We start from the raw sequence: 10,608 nt of genomic DNA, 5'->3' as shown, positions 1-10,608 counted from the left end.
AACACTGTCGTGTGCTGTATGAACAACACTGAACACTGTCGTGTGCTGTATGAACAACACTGAACACTGTCGTGTGCTGTATGAACAACACTGAACACTGTCGTGTGCTGTATGAACAACACTGAACACTGTCGTGTGCTGTATGAACAACACTGAACACTGTCGTGTGCTGTATGAACAACACTGAACACTGTCGTGTGCTGTATGAACAACACTGAACACTGTCGTGTGCTGTATGAACAACACTGAACACTGTCGTGTGCTGTATGAACAACACTGAACACTGTCGTGTGCTGTATGAACAACACTGAACACTGTCGTGTGCTGTATGAACAACACTGAACACTGTCGTGTGCTGTATGAACAACACTGAACTCTTAGCTATGTGTCATTAGTGAGCGCGAGGGTGGAGGTGATGGTAGATCTGGCGTGTGTAACCCTGGTTGACCGCGTGTGTGTAGTTGCTCTCCCCCACCTGAGGTACAGTGTGACCGCGTGTGTGTAGTTGCTCTCCCCCACCTGAGGTACAGTGTGACCGCGTGTGTGTAGTTGCTCTCCCCCACCTGAGGTACAGTGTGACCGCGTGTGTGTAGTTGCTCTCCCCCACCTGAGGTACAGTGTGACCGCGTGTGTGTAGTTGCTCTCCCCCACCTGAGGTACAGTGTGACCGCGTGTGTGTAGTTGCTCTCCCCCACCTGAGGTACAGTGTGACCGCGTGTGTGTAGTTGCTCTCCCCCACCTGAGGTACAGTGTGACCGCGTGTGTGTAGTTGCTCTCCCCCACCTGAGGTACAGTGTGACCGCGTGTGTGTAGTTGCTCTCCCCCCACCTGAGGTACAGTGTGACCGCGTGTGTGTAGTTGCTCTCCCCCACCTGAGGTACAGTGTGACCGCGTGTGTGTAGTTGCTCTCCCCCACCTGAGGTACAGTGTGATACGGTATTGAATTATAGTTGTTTTAAAATGTACTTTTTATATTTTTTTTAGTTGTATGATTACAATAATTTTTCGCTATATGATATTTTTTAATACAAAAAGAAATTGCTCACCTGCTATATTTATATTGTCAGTTATAAATTAGTAGGCTAAAGTCTCTCATATCGCCCGAAGCGTTGTAAACAATATTGATAAAAGATACAACTAAATAAAATTTTGTGTTGATCAGTGTACCAGCTACAAATGTTGGAGAGAAGTGACTGCAGTCTGAGGTTCGCATTAGTTATAAGTCTGTGAGTGAAGCACATAAACACTAATGAAGGCCAAAAGTAGCAGCAACTCTGTAGAAAATATGCAATCATCTGTAATAACAGAGATGTACAGGAATATGATGAGACTTTATTCCTTGATGGACACTTATCAGAAAGGACTGAAACACAATTGGTTCTGTTGTCATGTGTGACTGTCCTCTTTTTGGCATACTAATAATATTAATGAATCCCCCTAACATGTTGTTGGGATATCTCGCAGTTTCTGTGATGCTCCATTAACATATCTTTCTGTTGCAGTAATAACGTCAGCATCACAGCCTAATACTATTACAATATTACAGTGCTTCATCATACCTTCTCTTCGTCGCTTCTCCGCAGGTTGTAACATCCCTGATCACTGTTGTTGTATATGGTGGGTGTGCAGGACACAGCCAGCTTGACCATGGCCTCAATAAAGGATATACTCTCATACAACGACCCACTCACAGCCGTAATGACCAAACTTGGAGACGGGAACTTTGGCTCTGTGCAAGTTTGAGGTCACGCTAGGAGGTCACTCAGATGATGTCAGCTATATTTTCCCGACGCTTGAGGGGAAGTGCGTCTTCACTCACGTGTATGTATGAGTGATCACAAACACGTCCATGGCAGGTCGCACAGAACATTTCCCATGTTAAAAAAAGGAGAGCATAGTATTTTTAATTATTTGCATACACATTTCAGCCTTTCATAATCCCTTCATCTAAAAACAGGAAATATTTGTCTGCCTGTATGTGTGTTTGGAGGTCCGATGCTTCAGGCTAGCCTCACTAAATTTTGCAGAAGTAATGGTGTGATAGGAGACTTAGTGGCTTTAACAACCCCCCTGAAGAAGGCCACGACGCCAATGACCCTCCTCCATGAACTTTTGTGATGTGAAATATTCAGCCCAGAGTCCATAGATGTCATAATCATTTAAAATAATAAATTCTGAAATTTATTTTCAAAATACATGTACATATAACAGGTTTACATTGTGGGCACAACCTTTTGGTTACATTGATTGGACAGAGGAGGATGTGGGCAAGAGGAAATGGGGGAAATGGGAGGAAATGGGGGAAATGGGAGGAAATGGGGGAAATGGGAGGAAAAGAGAGGAAATGGGTGAAGAGCATGCATGGGTAGGGAGAGAAGACCCAGGGAATGACCATGTGTGGGCAGGAAGGAAGGAGACGAGGAATGTATGTAGACCAACATGGGTGGGGGAAGGTTGTTCGGGTAGCAACCTGTTCTCTTAAAAATAACGGCACTTTTCGCTCCTATGCGCGTTATGGCCAAATTTAGACGTAATTTGAAATGAAATCGACTCACAAAAGTGACGTACCGTTCCGTTTTCTGTTTGAGTCGTCCGGCTTACTCGGCAAGCTTAGAAGAGGATTCTTTCCATTAACGTTTTTCATAACGTTTTGGAACTTTATGACAATTTCCTGTCCACCTAACCTACCAGAGGACCCTTAACTTACTGTTATTGAAAAAAAAAATCCCAAATTTATATTCATTTTTTTCATTTTCAAATTACATCCATATTCGGCCATACGGGCAAACGGCCAACAGCGACGTTCTTTTTAAGAGGACAGGTTGCGGGTATATAGTGAGGGTGTGGGAAGGGGCAGTTGAGGGTTGTACAGGTGGAAGATGGGGAGGATGTTTGATGGGAAGTAGACATGTGGGAAGATGTTTGCTGTAATGAGAAGGGTCCAGGACGGACCAAAACGTCGTCGTCCCTTCACTTTCTAGTGTGTGGTTTTGGTTAGCACATTACCACCATTTTATAATTCTAGAAAACAATTGCAATAAAAATGTGTTTCCAGCTAATAAATCCTCTTTACACGGGAGGGAAACTCTATGACTTAAAGGTCATTAGCGCACTCGGAAGAGATTCGCACGTGACTGTTTATGACTTTAACACTGAAAGCTAAACACTAGTTCAGTACGATGACCATCCGGGAGTCTTACAGTGAACAGCTGGACGGAGTCACACAACACCACTGTCGAGTGGTTTACGACAAGGATCACAGCGGTATTTAAGGTGTTGAATCCTAATTTTAGTTTAGTTTTCAAGGCTTTGTTGCACTCATTTATAGACACAGACACAGGTTACACAAATATGATCACATGTTCATGGAAACACTTCAGAGAGATTCCAAGATGTTAGGAATGACTCGGAGAATCATTTTCTCACATCATTGTAGTTCGTCGGAGTCTTTCACTTTCACTGATGTCTTTTGTTATATTGGTGTTTATTATGAACATTTCCAAAGGAGCTTTGGTAAGGGCCACGAACCAAATCTTTAGATCTCTCAAAGATTCCAAATGTGCTTCTAAGGCTGGAAGATTCACTACAAGGCAGTGCTAATTGCTTCCACACATGCGGAATGATCTGAGCACTGTCTTATTGAGTCTTTTGAAGAGAAGTTTTAGGTTGGGCAGTAAAGAGTATGTCTATTTGTGTGTGCCTCTGGGTTAGTCTATCTACTATTGGAAATTGCACTTGTTTCTAGGAGGTTGTTCCCCATTCACTGTTAGTCCACTGCCCCTTGTCCCTGTTTACATCCCATATATGGGATGTAAATAATATAATATATACATATATTATATAATTATACATAATATAATGTATAATTATATTAATAATTATACATAATATAATGTATAATATTCTACAGCTTCAAAATCAAATCTATCAAGAAGTACAAACCATTTATTTGTAGTACCAGTTATCAGGCTACAACAACAACAACAACAACCTTAAGTTGTCAACAACAACAAACCTTAACAACAACCTTAAGTTGTTAGAGGCAAAGGTAGAGTACGAGACCCTATACCATACATGTTGACTTTTTAAAACAGAAACTATGTCGCAGTCTGTGGGTATTCAATAAAATTCAGAAATTCCATATGCTTCGTATAGATACGCTTCAAGTCCCTGATAATAATAATAATAATAATAATAATAATAATAATAATAATAATAATAATAATAATAATAATAATAATAATAATAATAATAATAATAATAATAATAATAATAATGAAGAATAGACATCACATGTGTAAATGTATTAATAAACCGAGTTTTTATATCACCTTACATCCTCTATCAAGGTGGTGTAAACAGTAAACGTTGTTTACAGTACCATGATATAGAATGTTGGTACTTCGGAAGATTTGCTTTAATTTAATAATATTTGTACATATGTAATGAATCCTTTCTTCGCCTTCATTAAAGCATGAGAGTTTTGCAAAGTTTAACAATAATATTATTATTACAATAATGATGATGATGATAATAATAATACTAAATACATAAAGATTATTATTATTATTGTTATGGAATATTTTACTTTGAATAATTATACAAAATATTGTATTTATTCCGCAAGTACGTACATCAAACCAGGTTCTCCTTGCCTTGCAAAAAATTCCTTAATCTATCGCATCTTTTACTGACCATACATAAATAGAATTTTCTGCGCGTCTAATTTGTGGCTTGGTGCTTCCTGCAGGCACCGCCAGCTTGCACATTATTGACATGTGACTCAGTTGTCAGCGTCTACATGGATGAAGGAACCAGAGCGGCTCTCTCACCATCCCTCGTGAAACTTGGATAAAATGGGAGAAAATATTTTCTTTCCATAGAGAAAGCAGGAAAGATATAGGAAACTGAAACAAAATATGAAATATATTTCTTTCTAATTTGTCTCGTACAGGGTTAATGTTAATTTGAAGCTCAGAACTTGAGAAAAATGGTGGACATGGCTTTTCTCATTTTGACCAAAAAAAAATTCTCATTTTGGCAAAAATGCCTTTTCACATCTTGACAAAATGGCTTTTCTCATCCGGCTTGAGAAAAAATCTTCGCATGTTGATAACCATTATCAACATTTACGTCATCATTTTTATCGCCTACGCACTTGGATAGGAAAGTCTTGCATCTGCGTGTACTGTCCATGCATATGACTAAATTGAGTACTCTCTTAGAGACTGATTAGCCAAAGGACACTGGCCCCAAAATCGGTCGTGAACACTGAAGCCTTTCTGGTTAACGTATCGGATCCGGTTCTGCCTGTCCGGTGTCTCTATCAGAATACATCATAAATTGGAAGACAAAGCAAGTGCAACAGGACGTTGGTGAAGCTCGTAATGCTCTTAGCTTGGCTCAAGTTCACGCACTCCCTCACACATGCAAACATTCAATGCACCAATCATAAGCTCTTAAACCTAAATATACAAGAGCAAGAGTGTGTGTTCATTTATCGATACGTTTAAACCTGTATCGAATTTCTCACATATACATACACGCAAACGCACTAAACACCCAGACACGTACAAATACGTTAATTGGAATACACTTTAAAACAAAGACATACAAATAGGAGCTCACACACACACACGCACACACACACACACACACACACACACACACACACACACACACACACACACACACACACACACACACACACACACACACACACACACTCACACACACAATGTTCTCAATGTTTGCGGACGATGCTAAAATTATGAGAAGGATTAAAACAGAAGAGGACTGTTTGAGGCTTCAAGAAGACCTAGACAAGCTGAAGGAATGGTCGAACAAATGGTTGTTAGAGTTTAACCCAACCAAATGTAATGTAATGAAGATAGGTGTAGGGAGCAGGAGGCCAGATACAAGGTATCATCTGGGAGAGGAAATTCTTCAGGAGTCAGAGAAGGAAAAAGACTTGGGGGTTGATATCACGCCAGACCTGTCTCCTGCAGCACATATCAAGCGGATAACATCAGCGGCATATGCCAGGCTGGCCAACATACGAACGGCATTCAGAAACTTGTGTAAAGAATCATTCAGAACTTTGTATACCACATATGTCAGGCCAATCCTGGAGTATGCAGCCCCAGCATGGAGTCCATATCTAGTCAAGGATAAGACTAAACTGGAAAAGGTTCAAAGGTTTGCCACCAGACTAGTACCCGAGCTGAGAGGTATGAGCTACGAGGAGAGACTACGGGAATTAAACCTCACTTCGCTGGAAGACAGAAGAGTTAGGGGGGACATGATCACCACATTCAAGATTCTGAAGGGGATTGATAGGGTAGATAAAGACAGTCTATTTAACACAAGGGGAACACGCACAAGGGGACACAGGTGGAAACTGAGTGCCCAAATGAGCCACAGAGATATTAGAAAGAACTTTTTTAGTGTCAGAGTGGTTGACAAATGGAATGCATTAGGGGGTGATGTGGTGGAGGCTCACTCCATACACAGTTTCAAGTGTAGATATGACAGAGCCCGATAGGCTCAGGAATCTGTACACCTGTTGATTGACGGTTGAGAGGCGGGACCAAAGAGCCAGAGCTCAACCCCCGCAAACACAACTAGGTGAGTACAACTAGGTGAGTACACACACTCACACACACTCGGGAGACTGACGTCATAATAGGCACACGTGTGTCAGTAGGGTCCGCGAATAACATCAATACCTCGAGACATTGAAGTGGTACAGAGTTAAGAAACATAGTTTCTTGTCACGGGAGTGTATACAAACGCAGTGATCACGTCTATAGTGAGCTCCTACAGCGGTAGATCAATTAAGAAAACATAAATAAGGAAGAGTGGCCAAATCAGTGGTACCGAGGGACAGTTTAGCCAGGACCAACGATTTGCCTTGCCAAGTATTGTGTTGTGAAGTGGATTATAGCATACATACTGATTGATCCCCCAAAGTGTGGGCACCGTTCAGGAATGTATACTATGTTGCGCATATTGATTGACGATCAGTGAGGAAGATAGGAACAAATAGTATTCCAGGAACACGTGGAGACAGCCAGGAGCACGTGGAGACAGCCAGGAGCAAGTGGATACAGCCAGGAGCACGTGGAGACAGCCAGGAACACGTGGAGACAGCCAGGAGCACGTGGAGACAGCCAGGAACACGTGGAGACAGCCAGGAGCACGTGGAGACAGCCAGGAACACGTGGAGACAGCCAGGAGCACGTGGAGACAGCCAGGAACACGTGGAGACAGCCAGGAGCACGTGGAGACAGCCAGGAACACGTGGAGACAGCCAGGAACACGTGGAGACAGCCAGGAGCACGTGGAGACAGCCAGGAACACGTGGAGACAGCCAGGAGCACGTGGAGACAGCCAGGAACACGTGGAGACAGCCAGGAACACGTGGAGACAGCCAGGAGCACGTGGAGACAGCCAGGAGCACGTGGAGACAGCCAGGAACACGTGGAGACAGCCAGGAGCACGTGGAGACAGCCAGGAGCACGTGGAGACAGCCAGGAGCACGTGGAGACAGCCAGGAGCACGTGGAGACAGCCAGGAACACGTGGAGACAGCCAGGAGCACGTGGAGACAGCCAGGAACACGTGGAGACAGCCAGGAGCACGTGGAGACAGCCAGGAACACGTGGAGACAGCCAGGAGCACGTGGAGACAGCCAGGAACACGTGGAGACAGCCAGGAGCACGTGGAGACAGCCAGGAACACGTGGAGACAGCCAGGAACACGTGGAGACAGCCAGGAGCACGTGGAGACAGCCAGGAACACGTGGAGACAGCCAGGAGCACGTGGAGACAGCCAGGAACACGTGGAGACAGCCAGGAACACGTGGAGACAGCCAGGAGCACGTGGAGACAGCCAGGAGCACGTGGAGACAGCCAGGAACACGTGGAGACAGCCAGGAGCACGTGGAGACAGCCAGGAGCACGTGGAGACAGCCAGGAGCACGTGGAGACAGCTAGGAGCACGTGGAGACAACATTGATACCTGGGCTGAGGAGAGGACAGGCGACCAACCCCGTCATATGGACATCTCCTCAACCTCACCTAGGTGTGCTTGCTCGGGGTGAGCTGACGGTAGGTACTCCTCTCTAGGTCATCAATAAGGTGTACAGAGTGACTTAAAATAATTAATTTAAAGTGTACCTGAGATATTTAGACCTACAAACTCCGGTGGCTCATTCCGGGTACAGGTTCTTGACACTTAGATGCTACACAGGTCCTGGTGACCGTCCACCCATCCCACCAACTTCCCACGCATCACACTCTCCCAAGACACCCCCCCACTCTCCCTCCCCCTTATACACAAATGCCCCCGCACACACACACACATACACATACACACAGTGTGTGAGCAAAGAGTTAGTGTGAGGGTTGAGACCTCAGATTGGCGTGAAGTCACCAGTGGAGTCCCAGAAGGCTCTGTACTCGGTCCTATCCTTTTTCTGATATACGTGAACGAACTCCCAGAGGGTAAAGACTCATTCCTCTCAATGTTTGCTGACGACGCCAAAATTATAAGAAGGATTAAGACAGAGGAGGATCGCTTGAGGCTTCAAGAAGACCTAGACAAACTAGAGGAATGTCGAACAAATGGTTGTTAGAGTTTAACCCAAGCAAATGTAATGTAATAAAGATAGGTGTAAGGAGCAGGAGGCCAATTGCAAGGTATCATTTGGGAGATGGAATTCCTCAAGAGTCAGAAAGAAAGCAAGACCTGGGGGGTTGATATCACGCCAGACCTGTCCCCTGAAGTCCATGTCAAGTGGATAACATCAGCAGCATATGCCAGGTTGGCTAACATAAGAACGGCATTTAGACACTTGTGCAAGGAATCATTCAGAATTTTGTATACCACCTATGTCAGACCAATCCTGGAGTATGCAGCCCCAGCGTGGAGTCCATATGTAGTCAATCATAAGACCAAACTGGAAAAAGTTCAAAGGTTTGCCACCAGACTAGTACCCGAGCTGAGAGGTATGAGCTACGAGGAGAGACTACCGGAATTAAACCTCACGTCGCTAGAAGACAGAAGAGTTAGGGGGGATATGATTACCACATACAAGATTCTCAGAATTGACGCTATTTAAAGAAAAGACAGGCTATTTAACACAAGGGGTACACACACTAGGGGACACAGGTGGAAACTGAGTGCCCAAATGAGCCACAGAGATATTAGATTTTTTTTTTTTAGTGTCAGAGTTGTTGAAAAATGGAATGCATTAGGCAGTGATGTGGTGGAGGCTGACTCCTTACACAGTTCCAAGTGTAGATATGATAAAGCCCAACATGCTCAGGAACTTGTACACCAGTTGATTGACAGTTGAGAACCGGGACCAAAGAGCCAGAGCCCAACCCCCGCAAGCACAACTAGGTGAGTACACGCACATCACAAACAGAATTTGACGCCCTGGCGATAGGTGACAATACTTCACCCTCCTCCCTCCCAGCTGACACTCTTCCCTCTCTCTCTCTCTCTCTCTCTCTCTCTCTCTCTCTCTCTCTCTCTCTCTCTCTCTCTCTCTCTCTCTCTCTCTCTCTCTCTCTCTCTCTCTCTCTCTCTCTCTCTCTCTCTCTCTCTCTCTCTCTCTCTCTCTCTCTCTCTCTCTCTCTCTCTCTCTCTCTCTCTCTCCCCTCTCACTAGCTCCCCCCCCCTCTCTCTCTCTCTCTCTCTCCCCTCTCACTAGCTCCCCCCCCCCCCTCTCTCTCTCTCTCTCTGTCTCTCTCTCTCTCTCTCTCTCTCTCTCTCTCTCTCTCTCTCTCTCTCTCTCTCTCTCTCTCTCTCTCTCTCTCCCTCTCTCTCCCTCTCCCCTTCTCTCTCTCTCTCTCTCTCTCTCTCTCTCTCTCTCTCTCTCTCTCTCTCTCTCTCTCTCTCTCTCTCTCTCTCTCTCTCTGTCTCTCTCTGTCTCTCTCTCTCACACATCTTTCTCTCATCTCTCTCCGCCCTTATCTCCCATCTCTCTCTCTCCCCCTCTCTCTCATCTCTCTCATCTAATCCAGGATTCCTGTTCCTCTCTCTCACTCAGAGGATCGGGGGGAACAGGAATCCTGGATTAGGGGAACATTCCAGCAAATGTGGGATGAATTCAGTGAAGGACTGAGGGTAATGAGGGAGACCGTAACCAACCTGCTGTATTATTATTATTAACATCTTTATTGACAAAATTAATTACAATTTTGCCTAATCTGAGGATTTTGATTGGTCTTATTAAAGTGAGGATAATGCTAGTATTCACTGTCACGCAGGACAGAGGGTCATACATAAGACAATAGGTCTAAACTGTAGGCTAAAGCACATATATATCATTGTTACAATCAATGTGCTAATGTATGGATACGTGAAAACAACTTTCTATTGTGCACTGCCACACAAGGGCAGGGATGGGTTCATAAGTGATACAGCTTAGAATATAAATAAAAATTGTTCTTCTTTCTTTAAAATGGACAAGCAAATTTTGGGTAAATTGTTAGGATGTCGTCCAGAACACCTGAGTCAATAAAATAGTTACACATTTGGTGGTACAAGAGGCTAGGAGGTCTAAAGTCCTTTACGGTTTCACATTCATCTATATAGT

This window comes from Procambarus clarkii, chromosome 24, assembly GCF_040958095.1.
Source record: "Procambarus clarkii isolate CNS0578487 chromosome 24, FALCON_Pclarkii_2.0, whole genome shotgun sequence".
Classification (NCBI taxonomy): domain Eukaryota; kingdom Metazoa; phylum Arthropoda; class Malacostraca; order Decapoda; family Cambaridae; genus Procambarus; species Procambarus clarkii.
The sequence above is the reverse complement of the archived record's forward strand: the minus strand, read 5'-3'. Positions refer to the sequence as shown.